The following is an 18796-nucleotide window of genomic DNA, read 5'->3' as shown; positions in this document are numbered from 1 at the left end:
GGCAGCTGTAATCTCAGTTAACCTATAAATTAGGCACATTTACACGTCAAAAATTTGTGAAGCTATTCTCAAAAGTAGCCTGTTCTGAAGTCTTAGTCAAGGAAAAAGTGCCCTGAAAGTAACTCACATAAGTAAGTCTAGGAAGAAAAATAAAATCTCTATCATAGCTATTTTATATTTATAGGTAAAATTAACCATATACATAAAATGGAAAGAATATGATTGGTAAGTCCCTCTTTCCAAGTAATCTGCTCTTTATTAGTCACCTAGATATAAAGGGCAATAAGGCTTTAGCATCAAATAAACTGAGAGTCAAATCGTGGCTCTCCCTATCAGCAGTGTGATCTTGTGGAGTCAATTATCTCTCTGAATTTCAGGATCTTCATCTGTAAAATGGAGGTTTTGCTGCTAGTAAAAGAGACAAGATAAAGAAGATACCTATCAGATACTCACTATATATAGCTCCCTTATTTATATGAAAAACTGAAAATGGTTCTAGGAAATCACCGTAAGAACCAAATGGAACACAAATAGAAATGGAAAGAATTAAGAGCTGGTAGGAAGTAAATCAGTGTTGTTCCAACTGTACATAAGCATTGTTTCATGACACTTTTCAGATACACACACACACACACACACACTCACACACGTCTAAGATTTAAATAGTCATTGGTGGTTGATTTAATTTCCTACTTTGATTTTCTGGGTAATTAACCCTACGTCATACTAAATGGCTTCCCTTGTCATGCTCTGTATCCAGTACTATAGTGAATATCTATATCTTGAAGCTAAGATTACTGCTAGATTTAGAAAAAATTTCCCCGTTATATTTTCTAAAATTTTATTGTAGAAACATGCATATAATAAAAAAAATTTTGCCACTTTAACTATTAAGTGTACAATTCAGTGACATTAATTACATTCACAATGTTGTGTAACCATTACCACTTTTTATTTCCAAAACTTTTTTTATCACCCAAACAGAAACTCTAACTAGTAAGCAATAGTAACTCCCCATCCTCCTCCCACCCCGCAGCACCTGGTAACCTCTAACCTACTTTTCTATGAATTTGCCTGTTACAGACAGTTCATATAACTGAATCATCTAATAGTAGTTCTTTTTGTGTCTGGCTTCTTTCATTTAGCATAATGTTTTCAAGGTTTATCCATGCGATAGCACATATAAGAACTTCATTCCTTACATGTGCTATATTTTTTAGGGATGAAAAATATTCCATTGTATGAATACACCACATTTTGTTTATCCATCCATCTGTTGATGGATACTTGGGTAGTTTCAACCTTTTGGCTATTATGAATTATGTTGAAATAGACATTGGAATACAAGATATCTGTTTCCTATTCTTTTGAATATATACGAAGAAGTGAAACTGTTAGGTCATATGGTAATTCTATGTTTAGCTTTTTCAGAAACTTTTCCACAGCAGCTGTACCATTTTGCATTTCCATCAGGAACGTATGAGGCTTTCAATAACTCTAGAACTTCACCAACACTTATTATTTTCCTTTTTTAAAAAAGAAATAGCTGTCCTATTAAGTATAAAGTGTTATCTTGCTGTAGTTTTTGATTTGCATTTCCCCAATGACAAGTGATGTTGAGCATTTTTTTCATGTGCTAATTTATTAAACTTCGTATATTGTTGGAGAAATGTCTACTCACAACTTTTGCTCCTTTTAAAATTGGGTTGTCTATTAAATTGGGTTGTTAAGTTTTAGGAGTGTCTTATGCATTCTGGATTTTACATTTTTATCAGTCATATGACTTGCAAATATTTTCTCCCATTCTGCAGGTTGTCATTTCACTTGCTTTATAATGTCCTTTGATGCACAAAAGTTTTTAATTTTGATAAAGTTCAATTTATCTAATTTTTTCTCTTGTTGCTCATGCTTTTGATGGCATATCTAAGAATCGATTGCCAAATCCAAGGTCATGAAGATTTATCCCTATGTTTTATTCTAACATATTTATGGTTTTAGAACATTTATTTAGGTTGTTGATCCATTTTAAGTTAATTTTTGCAGATGGTATGAGGTCAAGTGTCTGCTTCACTTTGCAAGTTATTAAATTTCACACTATAGGCAATAGTCAAAAGAAGTTTTAAAAATAAGACAGCAAGTACTCAATAAATCTTATATATGCCATCCTTACCTCATTTTCAGTTCAGACTACAATTAAGACATGTACACATCATCAACATCATAATATTTTGCAAATGGTTCCTAAAGTTTTCATACTTAGGAAATTTCAGGAGATTCTATTTTTACTTTCCAAGCTTATCGGCTTAGCTAAAGCAATGAGAAATAACTTGAAATTGCTGTTTTTATGTAACTTCTTTCAAAACACACTCAAAGCAGTTATAGGTATGTTCACTAGGTAAATAACTGTGGCTATGAAGGAGCAGTACTTCTGAGTATATAACTGAGAGGTCATGACAAGTACAAGTGTACACACTGGGAAAAAAGCTCTGGGGGGAGAAGCCGAACCTGAAGTCTACTCGAGGACACTTTTGCCACAGGAGGTTTCCCAGCCATAATTAAGGAATTACTGCTTATTTCTCCATAGACAAGCCTTCAGGTGTATTATTATAAAAAAACATTCCTTGGACCACCTGAAGTCACATAAGAGTTCAGTAAAAAACTAAAGAAAATGCAATCCAATATTTCTATATCCACCATATAAGTAATTTGGCCCAAGTTGCTGTCAATTTCCAAACGAATGCCAACCACAGAAAAAAAAGAGTTCCCTAAAACTGCTCTGCTGTTTCTCTGATAATTTATCATTAATATTTAAACATTTGCTGGGTTCGAACTACTTGACAGGCACTCTGCTAAAGAGAAAACAGAGGGTCAAAGAAGTTAAGTAACTAAATTAAACTTATACACCTAGTAATTAGCAGAGTTCAGGTTTTCCCGTTACAAATCCAGTGCTCTTTCTACACCACCACATGCAATTCATTTATGATGGTAAATTATGGTTGCTCACATATTACCACAGAGTAAAATGGTACTCTTTAAGGAACATTTTACAAAGTTAAAATTAAGTGAAAATGCTTTCTAACATAGAAAGTATTAACTATTCATTCTGTAGCATTAGACAAACCTGTGGTTCAATCCTTGCTTCAGTATCTACTATCTGTGTCACTTTGGGAGTTACTTAATTCTCCATGATCTGGGTTGTGTTATGAATTAAATGATAATGTATGTAAAATAGCATAGTACCTTGTATATAGTAAGCTCTCAAATATTAGTCCTTATCATTATTAAGTTTTAGAGAAATCAAAACCTTCATAAATTGCTGATGGGAATGTAAAATGGTACAACAGCTATGGAAAACAGTCTGGTAGTTCCTCAAAAAATTGAACATAAAATTATCATGTGACCCAGTGATTACATTCCTAGGTACATACAAAAATGAAAATCCATAGTCTCAAAAAAACTTGTACACTAATGTTCATAGCAGCATTATTCCTAATAGCCAAAAAGTGACATAAATTCAAAGGATCATCAACTGATGATGGGATTAATAAAATGTGATATATAATCCATTCAATGAAATAGCATTTGGCACTAAAAAAAGAACAAAATACTCATACATTATACAAAAACCCTGAAATCATTAGGCTAAGAAGTCCAACATAAAAGGCCACATATTTTATGATTCCATATATAAGAAACATCCCAAGTAGGCAAATCCATAGAAACAGGAAGTAGATTAGTGGTAGCCAGGGGAATGGAGAGGGGAGTTATGATTGAGACTGACTGCTAATGGGTCAGAGTTTCTTTTGGGGTAATAGAATATTCTGGAATTAGAGATCATGGTTATACAACATAGTGACTATACTAAAAATCAGTGAATATACTTTAATATGGCAAATTTCATATTACATGAATTACATCAACAAAAAATAAAAATACAAATTAATTTATTAACAAAGCAAACAAAAATTAAAGCTAACCTTAATTTACTTTTGAAAAATAAATACAGCAGTAGAAAAATACCTAAACCTTGTCAAAATATGACCTAAATATGACAAGTGACAAAAGACGGCCCTTATGACTTCTTAAGGAGTAAAAGCAACGGGTCTTTTTGAAATGGCCACTTAAGTTAAGGCCATCTATTGCCAAACTTATTCACTTTAAAAGATTGCTAAACGTGTTACTAGAGAGCAAGGGACAGAGATTACCTCCACCTTTACTTTTGAGGTACAAATAAATGATGACATTTTCCAAAGAGGGGTACAGAAACACCCCAGAAGAGACACATTAGGTTATTTTCTACTGAATGTCATTATCCCTCTAGTATTGAACCCCGGAAAACACTCTGCTTATTCTAAGAAGCGTATTTGTTTTCATATTTTAACATTTCTTGAAATCAAGAGCATTTTAAAATCAATGATTACATTCAATGTGATAGTAATTTTTTCTTTGAAAAACTGTATCTTAATAATTGTGGCATGTGGTGAAGAAATCACACAAAGAAAAACAGTGATAATAAATTACCATCTGTCTCAGAAATTATTCTGAGGTGAAAGAAAATCAACCATGATTTCCTTTAAAGGATAATTTATTAAAAATTGGCTTTCCCATTACTTTTCAAGGCCTTTATATGGATGTCTTTGTGTAGGAGTCAGGGCAGTAGAAATGTAGAGGCACAAGTACTAACCTTGTTAAGAGCAGATATCTGTTTATTAACATGGTGGTATATTCATTATCTATGGCTAAGGTGTCCGAAACTGCTCATGGTGGTATCTAAAATCATTAACAACCACAACAAATAGAGGAGTTTCATGGCAATATGAGAGTTCATTGGCAGAGAAATTTCTTTGTGACTCCTCACCAAATAAAAGGATTGTGAAGCTCGATAAGGTCAAGGCCTATCTGACTAGGCAAGAGGTTAGCGTGTCCTAGCACAGCTGCTAGTTGAAATTCCACTCACTGGGTTTCTTCACTTTTAGGAGGGTAATTCCACCTTAAAAGTAGAGCATCACCAGCTAGTTTTTCGGGTTCCTTTACACTCTGGATGATATTGGAGAATATATGTTGCCAAGTGCAGGATATAGCACAACAATAAATGCCCTTAGCTGAGTTGCGAGACACCTCTTTCCCTCTCTAATCAGTTACCAGGACTTATTGATTCTACCTTTCAGATAACTCTCACATCTATCCTCTCCTTTCCATCCTATCACCAAAACCGAAATTGAGGTCTCTTCATTGCCCAGTTGGATTATCACAATAATCTCGTTTTCAAATAACTCCTAGGCTGCCACTCATTGCCATTCCCTCTAGGCATTTTATATTACTGTGATGCTAAGCTACTGGTAATTTCCTATCAAATGTCTACTCATTCTATAGGTCTTATTTCAACTGTTTAAGGGAGACACTACCTAGAGATGACAAACATGCCAATGCTAACTGACTGTGGTAGCAGTGCAGCCTGCGATGTCTAGGCTTAGCAGTTAAAGCTCATACTGGTAACGTCTGCAGTGAGCCAAGGAACAAGGTCTAACAGATACCAGATATTAGCTCACTAAATTATATATACTTCACTGACTTCAAAAGGAAAACAAATAGCTTTCTGTAATACATACATACAATGGTACCACAAAGAGAAAGATAAAAGATCAAGAGCCATGTTAACAGGGAAAAGTAAAAATTCTATCAGAAAACCAGCTAATGTAGCTAACGAGTACAACTAAGAAGTAAATATAGAATTAAGCTTATTAGCAGCCAAGTGAAAGGAAACTGAAATTGTCTAAATGATTAACTCATCTAATATCAATTCATAAAAGATGGAAAAAAGCATTCAAAATGCTTACAATCTACAAGAAAGGCAAATGTGAGGGGCAATTATTAGTGATATTTTGAAGCACTGGACTCATAAAGTCCTGGCTTGAATGCTGGCTCTGCCATTTCTAGCAATGTAAGCCTGGCCAGGTTATTTAGTTTCTCAAAATAAATTTCCTTGTGCATACAGTGAGGATAATATCTATTTCAAAGGTGAGCCATATACGGAAAGTATTAAAACACAGTGCCTGCTACATACTGAACATTTAATATAAAAACTATATGACAGTTTCTTTGATGGACTTTCACATAAATCCATGAAGGAACATCTTCCCGGGAGAAGGCCTCAAGGAGAAAGTAATACTTGAGCTGAGATCTAAAGGATAAATAAGTCTGTCAGGAAAACAAGCTGGCGGGAAGGCATTTCAGGCAGAAGATACAGTACATGCAAAAACTCTGAGGAATGAAAAAGACGGTATGTTCTGTGAATGACACAGAATATACTCGTAAGGAGTAGGGTACACAGGGAAGTGTGTCATTAGATGCGGCTGAAGAAAAGTGGCTAAACCATTACGAGCACTGAATGCTATGACAGAGTTTAGATTAAGTGAAAGGGAACCACTAAATAATTCTGAAAGTGACATGATAGTTACTGTTAAAACTTTGTGTTTAAAAGGTCATTCTTGTCGCAATGAGCACAAGGTAGTAGAAGAATACAAGACTAAACGCTGTAAGATCAATTAGAAGGAGAAGGTTCAGGAGACAGATGATAAAGGTCTGTGGTATGATAGCTTCTATTAACTAAATTACCTTAATAGTATCTTTTATTAGGTTGGTGCAAAAGTAATCGCCGTTTAAAAGGTTAAAAACAATTGCAAAAACCGCAATTACTTTTGCACCAACCTAACATATACCTTACAAATTAGGTAATAATGTAAGCTTCAACAGTATCTTTAATATTATATTAGCCTCAATAATACTTTTACCCTTGGCGCCAACGTCAGCTGCTATTTCGAATGCATTTCTTACAGTACTTCATTAAATTCTCACAATGCTGCAAGATAAATGTTAGTTTCTCTGATAAGATTGCATTTTCTCAGTTTTACACATGAATCAATCAACTTGGGTTTAGACAAGTGAGATAAAGTTTCCTGAGATCAAGAGTGCAAAGGAGCCAAGAATGAAGCCCAAATTTTTTAACACCAAAATTCTAACTCTTTCCAGCTAACCTGTCTCATTTAATACCAATAAGTAAATCTGTCTAATGCATTAGGTTTGATTTAGAGTAAATAATTAAATGCACTAATGTGAGAATTTCATAATTCTATCTATGGTTTTTACAGGAAAAGAGCATATTTTGATGAAAATGACATGGCAAAAATACTTTTCCAAAGAATTTTTGAAAACTGAAAATCATTGGTGAGTTTTCTTATCAAATTACAAATCTCTCATTAATAGAATAAATCTCTATTAGTTTTCTATTGCTGTGTAATAAATACCACACATTCAGCATCTTAAAATAACACCCTCCTTGGTCATACAGATGGCCAATAGACATATGAAAAGATGCTCAACATCACTAATCTCAGAGAAATGCAAAAAAAAGCACAATGAGCTATCACCTCATACCAATTAGAATGGCTATCATCAACAAGATAAATAATAACAAGTGTTGGGGACCAGGCTGTGGAGAAAAAGGAACCCTTATACACTGTTGGTGGGAATGTAAATTGGCACAACTATGGAAAACAGTATGGAAGTTACTCAAAAAATTAAGAGTAGAATTACCATATGACCCCAGGATCTACCCAAAAAACCTGAAAACATCCATGAGGATATATGTACTCCAATGTTCATTGCAGCATTATTTACGGTGGCCAAGACATGGAAACAACCAAAGTGTCCTTTGATAGATGATTGGATAAAGAAGATGTGGTATATATACACAATGGAATACTATTCTGCCATAGAAAAAAGACATAGTGCCATTTGTGACAACACGGATGGATCTTGAGATTATTATGCCAAGTAAAATAGACAGAAAAAGTCGAGAACCATATGATTTCACTGATGTGTGGGATATAAAACTGAAAGTAACAAAGGAGCAAGACAAACAAAACAAAAACAAAAACTGATAGACACAGACAATAGTTTAGTGGCTACCAGAGGGTAAGGGGAGAAGAGGATGGTAGATGAGGGTAAAAGGGATCAAATATACGGTGCTGGAAGGAGAACTGACTCCGGGTGGTGAACACACAATGTGATATACAGATGATGTATTACAAAATTGTATACTTGAAACCTATGTGACGTTACTAACCATTATCACCCCCAATAAACTTTAATTAACAAACAAACAAATAAAAAACAAAAAACACCCATTTATTTTCTCAGTTTCTGTAGGACAGAAGTCCTGTATAGCCTGGTGTGGCTGGGTTCCCTGCTTACAGTCTCACAAAGCCTGATATCAAGGTGCTATCAGGGCTGAATTCCTCTCTGGGGGCTCTGGGCAAAAACCAACTTCCAAGCTCATTCAGACTGTTGGCAGAATTCATTTCCTTCTCGTGTTTTCCATGTGACCCTCCACTTTCAAGCTAGCCAGGGTTTTGAGTCCTTCTAACACTTCTAGTATCTCTGATTTCTCCTTCTGCCTACCTCTTCTGCTTTTAAGGGCTCATTTATTTACATTGGGCCCATTTGGATAATTCAGGATAATCACCCTATCTCAAGGTCAACTGATAAATTTCATCATATCCATAAAGCCCCTTTTGCCATGTAACATATTCACCAAGGAGTGAAGACCATCAGGGTCAAACTTTTGCCTACCATGTAACATGTATCAGCTGTTCTAAATGCCTTCCATAAAAATCACTGAGTGACCCCTTAGCTCTAAGTATGATTTCATGTTGAACACTTTCTACCTTACCACTGTGGTCTACTTCTATCTTTCACATTGTTTTCCTAAGCATTATTCTTTAGAAGGAAGAAAGAAATCAATGCTTATCTATTTTTTATCAGTCATAATCTTTACCACAAACACTAAAATGACCCACAAAACTACTTTACCCTGATACTACACTGCACTTTTAAAGCAGCTGCATTCTGCCTGGCATTATATTTATTTGTGTTACCTACTTTAGTTTTCTTCCTTTACTGAATTCCAGTCTCATGAACACCAGTGTCTCATATATTCGCGGCAGTATCTAAGTCCTTTACCGAGTAGGCCATCAAAAAACGTTTACTAAATATTAGGGGGATGAAAATCTGATAGCTCTAGCAGCTGTGGATTCTTAGCTAACCACATTTATGGTTAGATCCTGTGTTTAAATTAATTATGTTAAGGCATCTTCCAGCTTTTCTATTAGATAATTCTGTTCTGTATGCTACGCATGACATCGTCCAGAGGTCAGAGAGCAAACCCGGCAAAAGAAAATCAGAAAGAATAAACAGAGGTACGAAGAAACCAAGGAAAGCTGAGAGAGATTTAAAAAGATTAAACTGTGGAAGAATGATAAAAAATTTTGGAAACAAGAACTGAAGAATGTCCACTGGACATGACAACACTGCAAGACTTGCTTTTGGCAGCTCAGTGAGGGCAGAAACCAGATGGGGAAGATTCTGTAGGAACTGAAAAAGCAAATACAGCATATGTGGGCAATTTTGAAAAGCTTGACTATAATATAATGAAGTTTTATTTTTTATTCAGTATTACTAGTATTTTTAATCAAAACGTTACTCAAAAGTTTTGAAATGAACATTTTATTAAGTGTTAATGGATTTCAAAGAATAGTACGGAAGTAGATATTATTACCCCAACAACCATGATGGTACAGAATTTCACATTATATCAGAATCCAAGTTATCTTGTCAACTGGGATACTAAGAGAAAAATTACAGCATAGTTTCTCCTAACATTTTTATTTTGGAGCTAACCACTTACCCCAAACTAGGCAATAATATGAGTAAACAGGGTAATTTTTCTTTCCAAGGGAGTTTTTACACTCAAAATAAAATCTTTTATTTACTTGAGAAATTCAAGCAAGTTATTGGTGATACTGGCAATTTTCATTTCCATAAATTTTATTTTTCAAAGTGCTTTCACAACTATCAATACTACCTGATGATTCGCAAAATTGAGGTTTAGGGCAGTCTTCTTTCTCAATGTTCTTTCATGTTCTAACTGGAAGGATGTGCCAAGTCACAGTAATATGAAACTTATTCACTCAGAATCAAAACCTTAATAGAAAAGCTAGATCTCTTGATTCTTAATTCAATGTTTTTTTATCCTTTGTCTAGAAATCACTACAGATTCCACAATAAATTACAGATGCACACAATAATATAAATCAGTTTTAATGATCCCAACAAATCCTCATGCCAATGATAATTGCTGAAGTGTTAATATTCTATGAATCTAAATTACTAAGAAATCAAGAGATCTTGTTTCCCAGAAAAGATAGTTTATAAGGATGAGTCTCCAGTTTACAAAATAAATAGGCTCCTAAAAAGTTGCATATGAATGCAATTTCAATAAATTCTTACGTTGAGGGAACTACATAATTTATGATAGTAGTAGTTTTCAACCCTCCTTCCCTTTTTATTAATCAGCACAATCACTTTCTTCACAAAACATTTTCACGGGACTGAACTGTGGCTCCTCAAAATCCATATGTTGAAACCCTAACCTACAATATGTCTATTTCGAGACGGGGACTTTAAGGAGGTAATTAAGCTTAAACGAGGTCATAAGAGAAGAGCCATAATCCTACAGGATTGCTGTCTCTGCTTTACATACCCTCACCAGGTACTATAAGCTCAGTGGAGGACAACTGAAAAATACTATGGCAGCACTGAACATCAGTGACAAGGGTTGAGGGGGTGTGAGCCACTGAGAAAAGGAGGGAGAAAGGGAGGGAAGGAGGGAGGGAGGGAGGGAAAGGAAGACAGAGAGAGAGAGAAAGAGAGAGAGATTGAGACTTCTGCAAGGAAAGTGTTCATTCATTCATTCATTCATTCAACAAATATTTATTGAGCAACAGCTATGTGTTAGGCACTGGTTCAGGTGCTAAAAATGTAAGAGACTGACAAAAATCCTTGAACTCACAGAGCTTTGATTCTTGTAGAGACAGACTTAAAAAGTAAACATGGTGATTTTAGAGAGTGATAAATACTATGAAGGAAATAAAACAAGGTAAAGTATTAAGAGAGTGCTGGAAGACTTAAGGGCAAGGCCTACTTTAGTCATATACAAAGAACCAAGGAGCCAGAAAGAGCACGACCATTCTTTAAACCAAAACCAGTCTTGTATGGTAGAATTTAGTAAACAGAATAACAAAAACCCAGAGAAAAAAATCAGGGACCATTATATCAACAACTCTGTTGTCATGTTAAGAAATTTATTTTCCATTCAGAGGACAAGGGCTCAGATTTGTTTTTTTGTTTTTTAAAACTTTTTATTTATTTAAGTGTGTTTTTCCAGGACCCATCAGCTCCAAGTCAAGTTGTTGTTTCAATCTAGTTGTGGAGGGCACAGCTCACAGTGGCCCATGTGGCGACCGAACCAGCAACCTTGTTAAGAGCACCTCACTCTAACCAACTGAGCTAACCAGCAGCCCCCAAGGGCTCAAACTTTAAGGGATTAAAGCAGAGAAGAAAGATCACTCTCATTTTCACTTTACCACTGTAATTGTGGTAACAAGACTAGAGGCAAGGAATCCAACCTAGAGATTCCCACAATAATCCAAGTGACAGAAAATGACCACAGTTAGAGTAGAGACAGCTAGGATTGAGTAAACTGAGTTGAAAGAGATTAAGGAGGTTAAATCAATCAGGGCTTAGTAATATACTAGAGGTGAAGGACAAAAGAAAGTCCAGAATAACCAACAGGGTTCTGTTTCAGTGATTGAATAGATAATTTTTTTCCCCACTAACTTGGATATATGCCCAAGAACAAGTATTTCTCTTTGGGTCTTATTATCTTCATCTATTAAAGGACAAGCTCAGAGAGAAAGAGAGGTCAAAATTTAGTTTGGGAAATGAGAAAGGAGTCAAGGATGATACTTAAGATTTTTGGTTTGGGTAAGTAGATGGGGGTGTTAGTGCCATTTAACCAAGAGTGTCAGTCAGGGTAGTCTAAATTATGCTGCAGTAATAAATGATACTCAAATCTCAATGGTTTACAACAGTAGTTGGCAAACTATGGCCTGCAGACTGAGTGCTTGTTTTTATAAACTTTTTTGAAACACTGCTATTATCCATTCATTACAAATTGTCTGTAGTTGTGAAAGAGACTGTAAAGACCACAAGCCTAAAATATATACTATGTGACCCTGTAAGAAATAGTTTGCCCCTAGGTTTACAGCAACAAAAATGTATTCCTGGGCTACGCTATATGTTGATGGCAGTTTGGCAATGGCTCCCCCTCACCGTCACCCCAAAATGAACAGCACTACCTAAAAAAGTATCAGTCATCATAACAAAAGACATGGAAAACATACACTGCTCTTAACGCTTCAGCCCCAAAGTGTAATATACTACGCCTGATTTCATCAGCAGGGAGATGTATACCATCCCAAAGGAGGGGAACCAAATCTTTAATAGGTATCCCACACAAATCTTCCTCCCACACCCATTTCCCAAAGTTTATGGCCACTTATGAAGAATTGATATTTTCTAGTCTCTTCTATAAATAGGTGTGATCATGTGACTGTGTTCTTCCCAATAGAACAACATAAGTAACACATACAACTTTTGCCTCACTTCTTAAAAGAAAATTGCTTGCCCTGGACTTACTTTCTTTTCCTTTCCTACAGCTGAAGTATTACATTCTACAACACAGAAAAGCAAAAAGCCCTAGGGTGGAACAATGAAACAGAAAGAACCTGGATCCCCGAATAATCTCATGGAACACAACTGCCCCAAGAGGCTAGATCAGTCAGACTGTTATGACAGAGAGAAATAAATGTATTTCTTATTTAAGTAATCATATTTGGAGTATTTTTGTTACAATGGTTTAGTATCTACCTTAATATAGATTCACTTTATTTTTGAAGTAAATATGTTCATTATGCAGTTGAATAAACTGGCCTTGGAACTAAGAAGATTCAGGATGAAAATATGAGTCACTAGCATAAGGGGTGTAAAGTCACGGGAATAGATAAGATCATCCAGGGAGGGTATATGAAATGAGACTAGGGGAGGGTCTGGAACAAAGCTCTGCAGTACAAAACATCCGGAGCTTAGAAAAAAAGAAAGAACTGGCAAAGGAGACTACTAGGGGTAGAGGGAAAATCAGTATTGTAGAAAAGAAGCCAAAAGAAGAGAGGGTTTCAAGGAAAAAACAACCAGAGCAACTGAGAAGATATGGAATAAAAAGGGTCAGCTGAATTCAGCAATAAGGAACTGCTCAAACTCCTGCCGTGTAAAAGCAATTTTATTGGAATGGAATGGTACAGAGAAAAGAAAAAAGTGAAGAGTGAATGGGAGGTAAAGTAGCAAATCCAAATGAAAATTATTTCAAGCAGTTTGCTATAATACGATAGACAGCCTTTATGTGGCCCATAATGATCCTCCTGGTATTCACTGATCTTATGTGATTCCCTTTTGCCTTGATTATGAGCCAGATCTAGTGAGTGATTTCATCCGAACAAACAGAATATGGCAAAAGTTACAGACAGTATGTCATTTCTAAGATTTGGTTATAAAAAGACATGACATGTCTTAGGTGCCCTCTCTCACTCGTGGGTTCCGTTGCATGTTGTAAGCTGTGCTATGAAGAAGCAGTGCCCTATGGGGCTGCAATGTTGTGAGCTGCCCTACTCAGAAGCCATGACAAGGATTCTATCAGAGCCAAGTGATAGAGCTTGGAAGTGGATCCTCCCACAGTTGAGCCTTCAGTTGAGACTGCAATCCAGGCTGTCAGCTTGACTACAGCTTAATGCGACACTCTGAGCCAGAGGCACCCAGGTAAGCCACATTCAAATTCCTCACACACAAAAACTGTGAGGTAAGAAATGTCTGATGTTCACTGTTTTCAGCTATTAAGTTTTGGGGAAATTTGTCATGAAAGCAACAGATAACTAATACAAGGGGGAAGAAGAAGATACATGGCAGCTGAAGGAAAATAAAGAATTAAGGTAGAGTGTATAGCTCTTTTAAAAAGGACAGTAAAAATGAAATTAACAAATCTCAATAAATATCTACAGAGAAAAATTACTTTTTAACATTGAAGAAGGACCCAATATGTGTTAAGTAAGTCCATAAAACAAGTCTCAACAAAATTAATGGGGTCGTCATCATACAAAATATATCCTATACAATGGAATAAAATTAGAAATCAGTAATAGGAAAAAATTGAGGAAATTCATAAATAGGTGGAAATTAAACAACATATTACTAAATAGCCAATGGGTCAAAGAGGGAATCACAGCAGAAAGAGAAAATACTTTGAGATCATTGAAAACAAAATACATTATACCAATTTATGGAGTGACGCTAAGCAGGGATTACATTGTATATAATACCTGAAAATGCCTATATTAAAAAAGAGGAAGTTCTCAAATTAATAACCTAAATTTCGGCCTTAAGATTCTAAAAAAGAAGAGCAAACTAAACTCAAAGCAAGGAGAAGGAAATAATCAAATAGAAAAATAGAGAAATTCAACAAAACCAAAAATTGTTTCTTAACAAGATCAACAAAATTGACAAATTTAGTTACACTGATCAAGAAAAAAGAAGAGGGGGTGGCCGGTTGGCTCAGTGGTTACAGCACAGGGCTCATAACACCAAGGTCGCTGGTTCGATTCCCACATGGGCCAGTGAGAAACAGCGGCTTGCACTTGGAGCTGAGCCACCGGTGGGTGGCTGGTTGGCTAAATGGTTAGAATGCAGTGCTCATAACACCAAGGTCACCAGTTCAATTCCCACGTGGGCCAGTGAGCTGTGCCCCCCCCCCCCCCCCCGCAGCTGGACTGAAAAACAGCGACTTGACATGGAGCTGATGGGTGCTGGAAAAACACACTGTTCCTCAATGTGCCCCAATTGAAAAAAAATTAAATTAATTTAAACAAAAAGAAAAAAGAAGAACACTCAAACTAGTAAAATGAGGAAAGAAAGAGGGAATATTACTACTGATTACATAAAAAGGATTATAAGTGAATACTATGAACAGCTGTGTGCCAATAAACTAGGTAAGGGAGATAAAATGGACAATTTCCTTGAAGGATACAAACTACTGAAATCAACTTAAGAAGACATACAAATCTGAATAGACCTATGACAAGTAAAGAAATCGAGTAAACAAGCCAAAAAAAATTTCCAATAAAGAAAAGCCAAAGCCCAGATGGCTTCACTGTTAAATTCTAATAAATGTTTAAAGAATTAACACTAATATTTCACAAACACTTGCAAAAAAATAAAAGAGAAAACATTTCTCAACTCTCCTATGAGGCCAGTATTACCCAGATGTCAAAACCAGACAAAGACATCTCAAGAAAAGAAAACAACAAATATCCCTTATGAATATAGGTAGAAAAATCCCCCCAAATAAATCAACAAACCAAATCTAGCAACATACAAAAAGGATTATGGACCATAACCAAGTGAGACTGACTGCAGGACTGTAAGGTTTCAACATACAAAAATGAATCAATGTAATACATCATATTAAGAGAATAAAGGACAAAATCCAGATGGTGATCTCAATAGATGCCAAAAAAACATCTGACAAAATCCAACACTTGTCATGACAAAAATATTCAAAAAACTAGAAAAAGAAGAGAATTTCCTCAATCTGATATAGGGTATCTATGAAAACCCCTTGGCTAACCAACATCACACTAAATATTAAAGACTGAAAACTTTGCCCAGGATCAGGAACATGACAAGGATATCTGCTCTCACCATTTCTATTCAACAGTATGCCAGAGATTCTAGTGCGAGTAAATATGCAAGAAATAAAGGGCATCTAGACTGGAAAGTAGGAAGTAAAACTATCTACGTTTGCAGATGACATAATCTTGTATATGTAGAAAGTCTTATGAATGCACACACAAAAAAACTATTTGAGCTAATAAATGAGTTTGACAAAGATGTAAGACATAAGATCAATATACAAAACTTAGTGTTTTCTACACACTAGCAATGAATAATCTGAAAATGAAATTGAGAAAACAATTACAACTACAATAACACCAAAACAACAAAATACTAAGGAATTAACTGAACAAAATAAATATTAAGACTGGACTCAGAAAACTATAAAACATTTTTGAAAGGAATTAAAGACCAAAGTGATCAACAACTATGGTGAATGTTTAAATAAAAAAATGTATTACAGTAAAAGACACGTTGCCATTAATCCCCCTCAAAACACTCTACATCCCTTCGAACACACTTATCGCATCGTTCTTGCCACTTTTTTTTTTAATTAATTTTTGAATTTATTGGGGTGACAACTGTTAGCAAAATTACATGGATTTCAGGTATACAATTCTGTATTACATCATCTATAAATCCCATTGTGTGTTCACCAATTCTTGCCACTTTTGAAGCAGTTCTGGAAGTCCTCTTTCGTGAGTGTCTTTAGTTGTACTGTCGTCGCTGCCTCGATGTCCTGCATCCATTCAAAATGTTTAGCTTTCTTGGTCATTTTGACTTTGGGGAAGAGTTAGAAGTCGCATGGTGCTAGGTCCAGTGAATTAGGTGGATGAGGACACAACATAATGTTTTTATTTGACAGAAATTGCTGTATCAGAAGCAAAGTGTGACACGGAGCCTTTCCGTTGTGATCACAAAATACAGTGAATGCTGCTGCCAAGTGCCATCCAAAAGAAAGGCAGGGAACTTTAATACAGGAGCAGTGCGTCAAACCATAGTAAAGGTGTATGATAAGTTTTAACTAGTTCTGTACAGTCAGTCGGGTGTGAGATATGGTTGAGAAAAGGTGTGTTTTACAGTGTGCTATAAATCATCCTCCATCATGACAACACGCCATGTCACACATCATTTCTGGTATAGGGCAATTTCTGTCAAATAAAAACATTACGGTGTGTCCTCATCCACCTTATTTCCCGGATCTGGCACTGTGCGACTTCTGGTTCTTCCCCAAAGTCAAAATGATTCAGGACGTCAAGGCAGCCATGAAAGCGCAAGTAAAGACTCATGAAAGAGGACTTCCAGAACGTGGCAAGAACGATAGGATGTGTGTTCGAGGCGAGAGGGAGTATTTTGAGGGGGATTAATGGCAATGTGTCTTTTACTGTAATAATTTTTTTTTTTAATTTAAACATTCACCATATTGTTTGATCACACCTTGCATTTTAAAAGACATCCTGTTTTCATGTATCAGCACACTTACTTTTGTTAAGAAGCCAATATAACCCAACATTATGTACAGACACACACAATTCTTATTCAAATCCTAGCTAGCATTTTTGCAGAAACTGACAAGCTAATTCTCAAATGCATAAGGAAATGCAAATGATGCAGAATAACCAAAACAATTTGAAAAAGATGAACAATTTCAAAATTTACTACTAAGCTCCAGTAACTGAGACAATATAATACTAGCATAAAAAATGACATATAAGTCAGTAAGATAAAGACTTCAGAAATAAACCCTCACATTTATGGTCAACTGATTTTCTTCAAAGATGTCAAGGCAATCCAATGGGGGAAAGAGAAGAGTCTTATTAACAAATGGTAATGGATAACTGGATATCCACATGCAAAATAATGTAGTTGGACCCCTATCTCACAACAAATACAAAAATTAACTTAAAATGGATCACTGATCTAAATATAAGATCTAAAAATACAAAACTCTGTGAAAAAACAGAATACTAAATATTTGTGACCTTGGGTTGGACAATGGTTTCTTACATATGATGCTAAAGCAATAGCCACAAAGCAAAACATAAATTGGATTTCAACAAAAATTAAAACTTTCATGCTTCAAAGGCTATTACATGGAAAATGAAAAGACAATACACAAAATGGGAGAAATTACTTGCAAATCATATACCTGGTGAGGGTCTAGTATCCAGAATATATATTTAAAAAAATTTTTAAAACTCAACAACAAAAAAGACAATGAAAAAATGGACTAAGACATGAATCCGCATTTTCCAAAGATATATAAAGGCCAACAAGCACATGAAAAAAATGTTCAACATCATTTAGTTATAAGGGAAATGCAAATCAAAACCACAATGAAATAACACTTCACACCCACTAAGATGGTTAAAATCAATCAATTAATAACACATAGTAAGTGCTCGTGAGGAGGCATGTAAAACAGTTGGAACTCATACATTCCCAGTGAAAATTCAAAATGGTGCACCTTTTTTGACAGAGTCTGGCAGTTCCTCAAAAAGTTAAGCATAGAATTACCATATGACCCAGCAATTCTACATTAGATACATACTTAGAAGAAAGGAAACCACATGTTTACCCAAAAACCTGCACACAAATATTCATAGCAGCACTAACAATAGCAAAAGATGGAAACAAGCCAAATAGCTGATAAATGGATAAACAGTGGTATTATCCATACATAAAATGGAATATTCTTCAGGCATAAAAAGAAGTTAAGTTCTGACACATGCTACAACATGTATGAACCTTGAAAACATGCTAAGTGAAAGAAGACAGAAACAAAAGGCCACATATTATATAATTCTATTTATATGAAACATCCAGAATAGGCAAATCCATAGAGTCAAAAAATAGATTAGTGGTTGCGAAGGACTCAGGAAAGGGGGAATAATTGCTAATGGGTATGGGGTTTCTTTCTGGGGTGATAAAAATGTTCTGGTTTAGACAGTAGTGATGGTTGCACAACCTTGTGAATATACTGAAAACAAAAAACAACCCCACTGAATTGTATGCTTTCAAAAGGAAAATTTTTATGTTATGTAAATATATCTCAATTTTTAAAAATGAGCTAGAACCTGCGGTTATAACCATAAAACTGAAGGGGTTTATAAAATCA

At 35.3% G+C, this 18796-nt stretch overlaps 1 protein-coding gene and 1 long non-coding RNA gene across 5 annotated transcripts in view; one reads left to right on the top strand and one right to left on the bottom strand.

Moving 5' to 3' along the window:
- The window catches only part of LOC141572218 (uncharacterized), a 73496-nt gene extending 60800 nt beyond the window's left edge, over window positions 1-12696 (top strand). The window contains exons 2-3 of the long non-coding RNA XR_012497470.1: window positions 7149-7224; window positions 12618-12696. This is a non-coding gene — a long non-coding RNA (uncharacterized LOC141572218). The remainder of the gene's footprint in view (window positions 1-7148; window positions 7225-12617) is intronic.
- The window catches only part of RSF1 (remodeling and spacing factor 1), a 124297-nt gene that overhangs the window by 69615 nt on the left and 35886 nt on the right, over window positions 1-18796 (bottom strand). The gene's annotated exons all lie outside the window — the stretch shown is intronic.

The sequence above is a fragment of the Rhinolophus sinicus genome, linkage group LG06 (assembly GCF_036562045.2).
Source record: "Rhinolophus sinicus isolate RSC01 linkage group LG06, ASM3656204v1, whole genome shotgun sequence".
Classification (NCBI taxonomy): Eukaryota; Metazoa; Chordata; class Mammalia; order Chiroptera; family Rhinolophidae; genus Rhinolophus; species Rhinolophus sinicus.
This window is presented reverse-complemented; position numbering and strand designations above follow the sequence as displayed.